The sequence below is a fragment of the Pteropus alecto genome, unplaced genomic scaffold, assembly GCF_000325575.1.
Source record: "Pteropus alecto unplaced genomic scaffold, ASM32557v1 scaffold33, whole genome shotgun sequence".
In the NCBI taxonomy this organism is placed as follows: domain Eukaryota; kingdom Metazoa; phylum Chordata; class Mammalia; order Chiroptera; family Pteropodidae; genus Pteropus; species Pteropus alecto.
This window is the reverse complement of record NW_006435762.1, coordinates 5,310,393-5,321,062: the sequence shown is the minus strand read 5'-3', so window position 1 is coordinate 5,321,062 and position 10,670 is coordinate 5,310,393. Positions and strand designations below refer to the sequence as shown.

At 33.9% G+C, this 10,670-nt stretch overlaps 1 protein-coding gene across 4 annotated transcripts in view; it reads right to left on the bottom strand.

Moving 5' to 3' along the window:
• The window catches only part of NLGN1 (neuroligin 1), a 957,767-nt gene that overhangs the window by 839,045 nt on the left and 108,052 nt on the right, over positions 1–10,670 (bottom strand). The window contains exon 3 of one of the 4 annotated variants that reach the window (XR_003046030.1): positions 7,962–8,026. The exons of the other annotated variants lie outside the window; for them this stretch is intronic. The gene's annotated coding sequence lies outside the window, so the exon portion shown is untranslated. Of the gene's footprint in view, positions 1–7,961; positions 8,027–10,670 lie in introns of those variants that run through there. 4 annotated transcript variants of the gene reach the window in all.

Sequence of the window (10,670 nt, the reverse complement as noted above, 5' to 3'; positions counted from 1 at the left end):
TTATACTATAGCTAAAGATATAACCTATGATCCAGCAATTCCACTCCTAGTCATATACTTAACAAATGCATACCCATGTTTACCAAAAAATATGTACTAGAATCTTCATAGCAGCACTATTCATAATAGCTTCAAACTGGAAAATACAAAAAAGATTGTCAACAGATGACTAGATATAGTGTGATATATTCACACAAAGAAATACTATTTAACAATAAGAATAAATGGCATGCAACTAGAAGTAATAATACAAACTCTCACAAACACAATATTAAGCAAAAGAAGATGAACACAAAATAATACACATTGTGTGACTCTTTATATATAGTATAAAACCAAAGAAACTAAACTATGCTATTAGAAATCAGGAGAGTGGTTATCCTTGGGAGGTGGTGGTGGGGTGAATAGAAGAAAGCATGAGCGGTTTCAAAGTCGCTGGTAATTTTCTATTGTTGGACCTGTGTACAGTTATGCAGGTTTATTAAGTGTGTGAAAATTCATCAAGCTCTTTACTTATATGTACTTTTCTGCATGTGTATTATATACAATAAAAAAGGTAAGAAATTAGAGTAGGCTTATATTCAGTGCTTGATTTCAGCATATTCATTGATCCTTTATCCATGGCCTTCAGAAGGCATAAGCACACCAGGCAAGAGAAAGTTCCCAGGAAGCTTTTGACCAAAATAAGAGTGTTACTAGGTTTTTGAATAAATACCAGAAAACACATTGTTGGACACATTTTTAAAATTCATGCAATTTAAATGTTAATGTTTTAAATATTACCTTATGTTAGGGGAAAAATGCTCAATTTGCTATTTGTTTCTAATATGTAAATTTAAAATTTACATAACTATATTTTAATATTTTGCTTATGAAAAGTTGAATTAGTATAAGAAAAGTCTTTATCTCCCTTGCACATTTATATGTAACATTGTCATCTGCCCCTTCAACTCATTTCTGGACATAATAAACAAATATATTGCCACCTGCTGGTGAATCCAAATGCAGGACATGATATATGAAACTTCAAGAAGATAAATACTGTAACGGGCATTATTTTACAACTCATATACCTTGACATATAAAATCATATTCACATTTTAATACTAGCCCTTCAAATTTTTTCTTTAAATGAAGTGTTACTTTACATATTTTAATTCTACTTTACATATTTAAAATATTACTTTATATGCGTGGCTTAATATTTATTGAGATGGTTTGCTCCTCATATGGGAAATAAACTCTTCTGTTATCCATGTCTGCTGCACTAAAAATGATAGCAGTTTTAAAAAGGGTAGTAAAACTTGGGCGTATGTGATCATTTTTGATTAAATCAAACTCTGGCCTTGTTCAAACATGTCTTGCTATTTTTGGAAAGCAGTTATTTTTATTTATAATTAAATTTTTTAAATAAAAATATTTACTTTCATTAGATCAAATATACTCAGTTCTATTTGTGAAAAGACAACCTCACAGTACTCCCTAAAATCGCTTGTTTTTATAACTTCCTTTAGTTGGTATTTAGATTTTAGTTTGTAAAAGAGTACGCTAATTGCCATAATGGATTAATTTCCTTGAGTAATTAACATGTCAACTATACTTCTAGCTCTATCAATTTCCCCTTAAGCCAGTATACCAAAAAGATATTATTTTGGACTAAAAACAGCATGCATAAATTTAGCATCAGCTTTAGGCCTCCTTAGGCCTTCTCCTTTCATTTTCTGCTGCTCTCTTGGGCCTTGTGTAGGTAACATCCTGGCTCTGAAGAAGCCTCCTTCATAAAGAAGAATCCTGGACAGAGCTTCTCAAAGGAAAAAATTTCCTTTTAAAAATTGTACCATATTGTTTCATGTTATCACATATTCTTATGGGTCATTTATTGTTGGTGTTCCCTGATTGCTTTGTCGTTACCCATTTCTTACTCTAAAACATACCCTTCATGATAGTGATATATTTATCCACCTCCCTTTTTCTCCTCTCTATGCATCCCCTCTTTAGCTGCTAGTGACAAGGGCAGGATATAAGTAAGGGTGATTAAGAGGCAGTTTCTACCCTCAAAAAGCATATAATTTAATGGCCAGGATTGCTTTTTTTAGAGATTTAGAGAATCAATAGCAAAGGCTATAACTATTGATCAAATGAATATATTTTCCTGCAATTGACAAGGGTTAATTATGCTACAAGAGCTACCAATTCTCTCCAAAAACAATGCTCAACTGTAAGGTTGTGTTATTTTCCCAATTTCACACTTGCTTGTAATTTGTTATTTAAGAATGAAGTCGCTATTCCTTCTATAATGAGTGTTTGGATTGTGATCCTTAAATCTAATAACCATCTTACAGGATAAGGAAATCAGAAGAGTCAGAGAACAGATGAGGCCTACATACAATGGGGCAGAGGGCTCTTCAAGCGCATCTGAAATCACCCTATGAGGCACGTAATGTCACCAAGACAGTCTATAGCTAGAAATAACATTAAGAATATAAAATGATTTTTCTGAATATTAGACCTAGATTCACAATAATGCAAAATATATATGTAGAAATGCTATTACTTCAACTGCAAATTAATTTGTGAGTGGTACAGAATGTTAAATGACTTTACAGAAGGAAAATATTTTTTTCCCTATTCTCTGCTCTGTATTTTACATCTGTAGTCAAGTTGTTGCTGAGATACCTTGGCTTCCTGGAGATTTGTAAAAGCAGGAAAAAAAAATCTGTTAGCATTATTGGTATTGTGTGCATGCTGTCTCAAGTTATTTGCCCCTACTGTTTGAGGCCAATGTTCATAAAATTCAGCCATGGTAGGCTATGTTTCTCTGGCCACATTATGTAAGGGTAATAATTACAATTAATGAAGTACTGCAGAAAAATAGATAACTTTACCAAGTTATAAATATGAACATCCTCCAAATACATAAGGAAATAACTTGTGTAAAGTTATCAAACACACATATTTTAATGAAATATATATTCACTTAGGCAACATTTCTTTATTACCGACTATTTGCCCCATTTGGGGTTTTTGGAATGTAATATGAAATGGTTTTCTTTCTTAAGAGACTTAGTCCTAAAAGTATAACAGACATACAAACACTCACTGAGAAAAGGATGGAAGAGAACATCTACCTCACTAATCATTACCTCTCAATCTCTTTTGTTGGCTCCTCATCCTCTGATTTCTTTCTAAAATTGGTATTCTGTGGCATCCTTTTCTTCTCTCCTCACTATGCGTTATCCCTGAGCAATTTCCTTCCCTATACGGGCTTCAATCATCCCACTATACTGGACAGTCTTAGATGTTTCTTTTTAGTCTAGATGGCTCCCTCAATTCTCTCTATAGAGCCTACTCAACATCTCTACCCAGCTATCTTATGCTCATCTCAAAAACAATTTATCCAGAATAAAATGTATCATCTTTCCTTATCTTCTCTATTTACCTTTCTTAAAAAAAAAAGAAAAGAAAAGATATCATTGTGATGTTCTATGGCCCAGCCAGACAGCTAGGCATTACCCAGATTCTGCCCTTGGTCTATCTCTCATCATCCAGTCTGTACACCCCTGTTGTCTGCCCCTTTGACATACTTCACAACCTTGCAACTGAATGTGTTCTTTCCCACTGCCTCAGTTCAAGCTCTCATTTATCCAGCCATTCAGTCATTCATTTAGCAAATATTTCTGGAGCAGTATCTCTATTTCAGGTCCTCACTTTCTTATTGTAATAATCTTCTGTTTTGTGCCCCTGATAACATTTCTGTAAAACATAGAAACTTTCTCATTTCTGCCAGAGTAATGATTCTAAAATGCATATCTGATCCTAATACTTCTACACTGAAATATCTCCCTTGGCTTTTCATGGTCTTAAGACATAGTTTTCACATATTGGAGTTGGAGGAAGGAGGTGTCAAGAAAGTGTTAAAATATTAATAATCTTTTCAACATCTAATCTCAAAGTAGAATTGATATAAAGCAGAAAATATCAAATTTACTCCCCTTCTTCCATTTTCGACCAAAGCTTCATGTCAGAATAGCCTGTCCTCTAGCACCCACCAAGTAATTGAGAAAAGATGAAGGACATGTTTACCCTTATCTGGTATATATACTTAAGTTTTTAAAATTTTTATCAAGGGACAGTGAAGGTCTGGTGATAGCATATGTTGGATATCTAACTTTTTAGGACAAAAAGCAAAGGTAGCTGAATCAGCAGAATATCTTCACCATCTTACCTTTTGAGAGTCTCTCCATCTTCCAATTGACATCCCTCCCATTCCTGTTGATGTGAGTGGTTGAAATGGTGTGGTAAGGGGGTAATGAAATTGCCATAGAATAATATGGTAATGGTACACTTTCAACAGATTTGTGAAAGCCTCTGTCAGACTTAGCCCTGTGACAATATGGCATGAGGAATATAATTGGTCCCATAATATATTCTAAGAGACTTCAAGCCAAAAGCTGCTCTGTCTTAATTGCCCCAAGAGTTTAGAGGACTTGGAGGTATTGAGTCTGGAGCACAGTGACTTAAAACCTTTCTAAATGGAAGTTCGATATGCCGATGAGATAAAGTTGGAATTGCTCCTGTTGAAGCCGGGTTGAGTATTGGAACCCTGCTTACCCCTCTTCCTGCTCATCCCCCTAACACACACACACACACACACACACACACACACCTTTCACCCTCCACCTACCAAAGGCTCCTCCAGCTACTAGTTTCATCTTGGAGAGCCTGATCGTAAACCAACTAGCCTAAGAGATAAAGTCTGTACCCTTTATTAGGGCATACTAATCCTTTCAGAGTTCTGTTTCTAATTTTTTATTTTGATCTCTTATTTTGCGCCACCTTCCCAGCCATCAATTTACCCATCCCCCAAACTCCCATTCTACCCTTTGGTTATGTACCAGGTTACTTTCAGAAAATGGTTCCCTCTTCATTCCCTGCCTCCTCCTGTCTCCATCCATCATGTCTTATCTTGCAAGCCTTGGCCAAGGGTTCACCATTCATTGGAAGCATTTCCTGGTCCCTCAGTTAGAACTGAGCACTTCCTAGTACCTTATCCTACTACACACTATATGTACTTCCAAAGCAGTGTCTATAAAATTATATTGTTTTATGCTTATTATTAATTAGTTTCTATAATATGGTGAATTTAAAAAATACAGAGAAGTTCAAAGAAGAAAGGAACAAGCATCTATATTCCCTTCATCCACAATTTATCACTTCAAAAATTTTTATTTGTTAATATTTTCATAAAAAACTTTTGCTTTAAAATGCATTCTGTTTATGGAAAATAATTAAAATAGTGCTGAAAATTAGGAAGATTAAAGTTTAAGAAAACTCAAAACTATCACCAGAAATAAACTTTATTACCATTATATAATTACTGGTCATCTCATCATAGAAAGCAAATATTCAGATAGGATGTGGGAGCTAGATTGGCTGACATTTTATTAAAAGGAAACATACTATATATATTATTTATGTGATTTTAACAAGAGAAAAAGAAACTAGAGAACATCTGAAGGAACTACTTAACCAATGAAATCTTCCCTTATAGTAACGGATATTATTTAAGTCTCTTTCAAGTTTACAAAATAAGTTTACAAAAAGCATTAAATGTTGGATTCAGGCTGACTCTTTTTCCAAAATACATTGTTTGAGGCAGTAGTAACTTCTTGCTATGAAACATAAAAACTTTAACACCTTTAACTTCTATATTTTCCTTTTACCTTTCTTTAACTATATTATTAGTTTTATATTGTTAAAGTTTTAATATTTACTTTTCAAAAAACTTTTATTTTGATATCATCCCAAACCTACAGAAAAGTAGCAAAGCAGTACAAAGAATCCTCATTTACCTTATACCTAGAGTCCTCAAATATTACATTTTACCACACTTGCTTTATCATTTTGTCTGTTTAGTTTTTTTTTTCCTGAAACATTTCAAAGTAAGTTGCAGACATGATCCCTTTTAACTCTAAATTCTTGAGTGTGCATTTTCTAAAAGCAAGGATATTCTCTTATATAAATAGTGCAATTATTAAAATCAGGAAATTAATGTGGATGCAATAGTATTATCTAATCTCCAGATTTCATCCAGATGTCACCAATTGTCCCACTGCTGTCCTTTTTCTGACCTAGGATCAATCCAAGAACATTCATTGCATTTAGTCGTTATGCCATTTTACTCTCCTTTAATCTTTAACAAACCCTCAGTCTTTGTCTTTGATGATTATAACCTCTTTGAAGCTCACAGGTCATTTATTCTGCAACCTGTCTCACAGTGATTCTGTATGTTAATGAGTACAAACAAGATTATCCAAAGCTTCACCTTCCTGAGTCTTTTGATTCAGGAGTGGCTGAATTTCCCTGAGTTCTCTCATCTGTTGAGCTAGCACCTTGGCTGTGTTTGGTTTTGGGCGGTTACATTTTCTTTCCCTTGGACCACTGGTTCTCAATCCCAGCTATATGTTGGTGTCACCTAGGTAGCTTTCAGGATTGGGAAATTCTCATACCATCAACAATTTTGCAGCATGACGGGGGGCGGGGAGAATCAGGGAATAGAGCTTAGCTGAGGTAGATTTGTATTCTGTGGGAATGCATCTTTTCTAAGAGGCTGTTGCATTTACTATATAACAGCTCACTCCAACTACTTGCATCAGAGAACATCCATTTTTTGGATTATTTCTCCAACTGGGTGTGTAGTTGTGGAGTCTTTATTTTCTTAAGAAATATCCAGCACATCCCAGCCTCTCAATTCTACTTGTTCTTCCCCCAAATGCTGTTTTTACTACTCTTCAGTAAGAAGAATAAAAAGAAATGGATACTTATTTGCTTCTCTCCAATTTGGGGGATATTGTGAAAATCCATAATTTAGTACTTTACTGGCCTACCTGTATTGTTCAGGGCCTTAGTAAGTCTCCATGTTCCACTCCAGAATCTTATTTCTTTTCATGGGTGCCAATTTTTGAAGTTATTGCTTCAGTTTACACTCATTTCCTTATTTGGTTGCTGTTGATTATTTTCTTATTGTTGCAGTTTACATTTTTCCATATTGTAAGGTGTTGAAGATGGGGAGAAATTTTATGTTGCAATTTCAACCCATCATCTTAACATAGAACAGGACTTATTTATTTATATGTCTGTCTTTTTCTAATGGACTATAAGCCTCAGAAAGGCAGGTCTTTGTTTTAGTTTACTTAGGGTCTAGCAGAGTGCCTGACATGTCAGAAGCACTCAATAAATGCTTTTTGAGTGGATTTAAAAAAAACATAATGGGAAAACATGAGAGAGCACAGAAATGTTACTCATTTCATCAAAATGTAGACTCTCTATTCAAGGTGTCTATTAGGTGTTTGAACATCATGTATACAATACATAATTATATGTATTAATTCAATTATTTTTACCTCATTTCAACATTTACAGAATATCAGTAAAATCTTATTCTCTTCTAACCTCTTCCCCAACTATTTAGTTCTCAGGCCAATGGATAGAAAGTAGGACTCAGCAGAATCATTAATTTACCAAGCATCCTTTTTCTCTTACTTTGTTGGTAATTATAGGCACATCCTATTATACTTCCCAGAAAGATCCCTTAGAATTCAAACCATCACCACCTCCCAAAACAAATCAAAACACATTCAGTAACTGAAGATTATATAAAAACAGCCAACCCATTTATTTTTTGTAAAAATTTCTTCCCTGGCAAGGTAAAAACCAGGTATTCTGCTTCCTTTGGACCACAGTGTCCCTTTTTATACCACAGTGTCCCTTTGTAAAGCATTACTCATTGTCATAGGATGTTCCACTGTGAATTAAAAAAAAAAAAACTATTTATTTTTTTCCTCTGTTATTTTGTGGCAAAAAAAAAAAAAAAGAGTTGGGCTTAAGGTTTTATTAATGGGCATGCAGATGGCATATGATCCTGGAGTTGTACTCACCCCTGACTCAGTAACTCATAAGGCCTCCGTCATTTGTTTTTCCTTGACTAGCTCGCCAGTTCACGATCACATCATGGCTTCCCACCATTCTGTCATTTTGGCAATATATTAGTTGAATTGTTTTTTTTTTTTCTTACTTACTTTTTATTTAGCTCTAGAACTCTGCTATACTTTCTCTCAGGCAACTTTTAAAGTTATTACTTATTTATATGCATTCAAAATCTTTTAACTGGGAGTCTTGTTAAAATTAATATATAAACATGAGGTCTCCAGAAAAGGAGAGATAGATGCCAAATGATTAAAGGTAAATACTTTATACTATTTTTAAATTTAAAAAGAAGTCTATTTATTCAATTCTTGGCTATAGAAAATAGTTACAAGGAGAACAATGCAGTAAAGTGGAGGAAGCCTATTAAATTTATTGGACCCTAATAATTATGTACAAATGGATGAACTGATTTAACTGTAATTAATTTACATTTCATAAACATATTTTATATATTTTATATTATTGTATTTATATACAATAATACTATTCAATAGGTGAAAATTAAGGATTGAAAAAAGTTAGTGAAATAAAATACAAAACATAGGTTAGGATTTGTGGTGGGCCAAATAATGGCCTGGCAAAGATGTCAACATTCTAACCCCTTGAACTTGTGAATATATTACCTTATATGGTAGAACAGATTTACAGATGAGCTTAAAGACTTTGAGATGAGAAACTTATTCTGGATTACCTTGGTGTGCTCAACATAATCCTAAGGGTTCTTTTAGTGGAAGGCAAGAGACTCAAAGTGAAAGAAGTTAATGCGATCAAAGCAGATGTTGGAGTGATGCAGCCATGAGTCCAACTATGCCAGTTGATTCCAGAAGCTGGAAGAAGCAAAGAATGAATTCCCCACTAGATCCTGTAGGAACCAGCTGCACTGACCCCTTGAATTTAGTCTAGTGAGGCCGAAAATTTTTAACGCATTCCATAACGGCCTAAACAACATCCAGAAATAAACTGCAAAGTCTGCATGATAAAGCCAAAGGTGGATACTTTCTTCTGTTGCTTTTTTAAAATATGTGATGAAATTATTGCTCATTATCATACTGTAAGGTTTAGGTGGGTATCTAACTCAGAATTGTTTCATATTTCTGTTTAAAGTTCTGTGTGTTGATTCACGAGTGTAAAATTCTCCATAGCCTGGTGCAACATAAATTAATTTTGTAGATTTTCTTTCAAAAACACTTCGGATGTAATTACACTTTATTGGATTTATAAAATAAAGTCCCCTAATTGTGAAAGCAGAGATGTTATTTGAAATGTTAGTCTCTGTGATCAAAATATTTTCTACATCAAGGAAAAGCTACCAATTCCCAGAGAGTTTTCACACCTGAAAATGAAACCAATTTGTTTTGCAAATCTGTGTAATGCAAATTACAAAATCAATCACTAAATAGAGACCTTATTAACAAAGGATTTTCCAAGAGGATTAAAGATTTCCTACAGAGGTCAGTTCCTCAAATGTCCCTTAATACAAATAAACACATTTAATATATCTATGGTGAGACTAGTTAGTCAAAAATGTCACAAAATAGACTATAACTTGGAATATTTGACTGACATGGGAGAATGCTCTGGACAATATCATATTATAATGGAATTTTTTTCTTTCTTAAAAGAGTGTAGATTTCTTGTTTCTAGAATTCCTTGGGTACATGTCATGGTTAAGTATAAGGCCTCTGGAGCCAGACTGCCTAGATTGAATTCCAGCTCTGCCACTTGTGACCTGAGGTTAATAACTTAATCTCTCTCTGCTTCATCAAGAAAATGATAATACCTACTTCATTTGGTTGTTTTGAAGGTTAATAAGTTAAAGCATTTAAATGCTTATTGATAGAATGAGGCCTTGTACCAGTAAGTCCTCAGTTAGTTATTGTTATTATTATTATTATTAAAGTCAGCAATACAAAATAAATGACAATCAATTTGATATATACCTATGTAGCTACCATTATGTAGTCAGTAAATATTTATTAGTGTCTCTTATGTTCTAGGCAGTAAAAGATCAGCATCATTTATTATAAAGTTAATCTCCTCTTAGGCCTAGTTTATGATTAATGGAGAGCTCTCCAAGACCTCCTCAGACCTCCCCATATCTTGAACATATACAACATTATCAATCATCAATGCTCAACACAAAGAGGTTGAGGAGCAGGGCTAAAATAGGCTGAGAAGTATATCATGTCCCAAGAAAAGCAAGGTCTAGCTTAAGCCTGACCGTGAGCTTACAAGCGTTAGGACTACAAAATCTTTTTCAGAGGATACAAGTGGGAATATTTTTAAAAGAGAGAGAGAGGGTGAAAATCTCAGTAAAAGAAATTAAGCAGGATATAAACTAAGAGACAGAATTATAACTTCATATATTTGATATTCAATGTATGGATAGTTGATGATTGAGCAGAACTTATAGCAGTTCTTTGAGAGTAGAACTCTTAACAGTCGAAAAAAAGACACTTTTTTTACATAACTTTTTTTTTCTTTTAACAAAGTTAGCCAAAAAGTCAACTTTTCAGTTACATTCACCTGCAGAGGATACTGCAAAAGATGTTCAATGAGAACACTGTGGAAAAAAAAAAAACAAAGAAAAAACAAGAACATTGCGTTTCAATGCATGTGCTCAATATAATCAACCTCCCAAAGAAAACCTTGACCATTGTAATGGGTATTCATTCACAACCAGG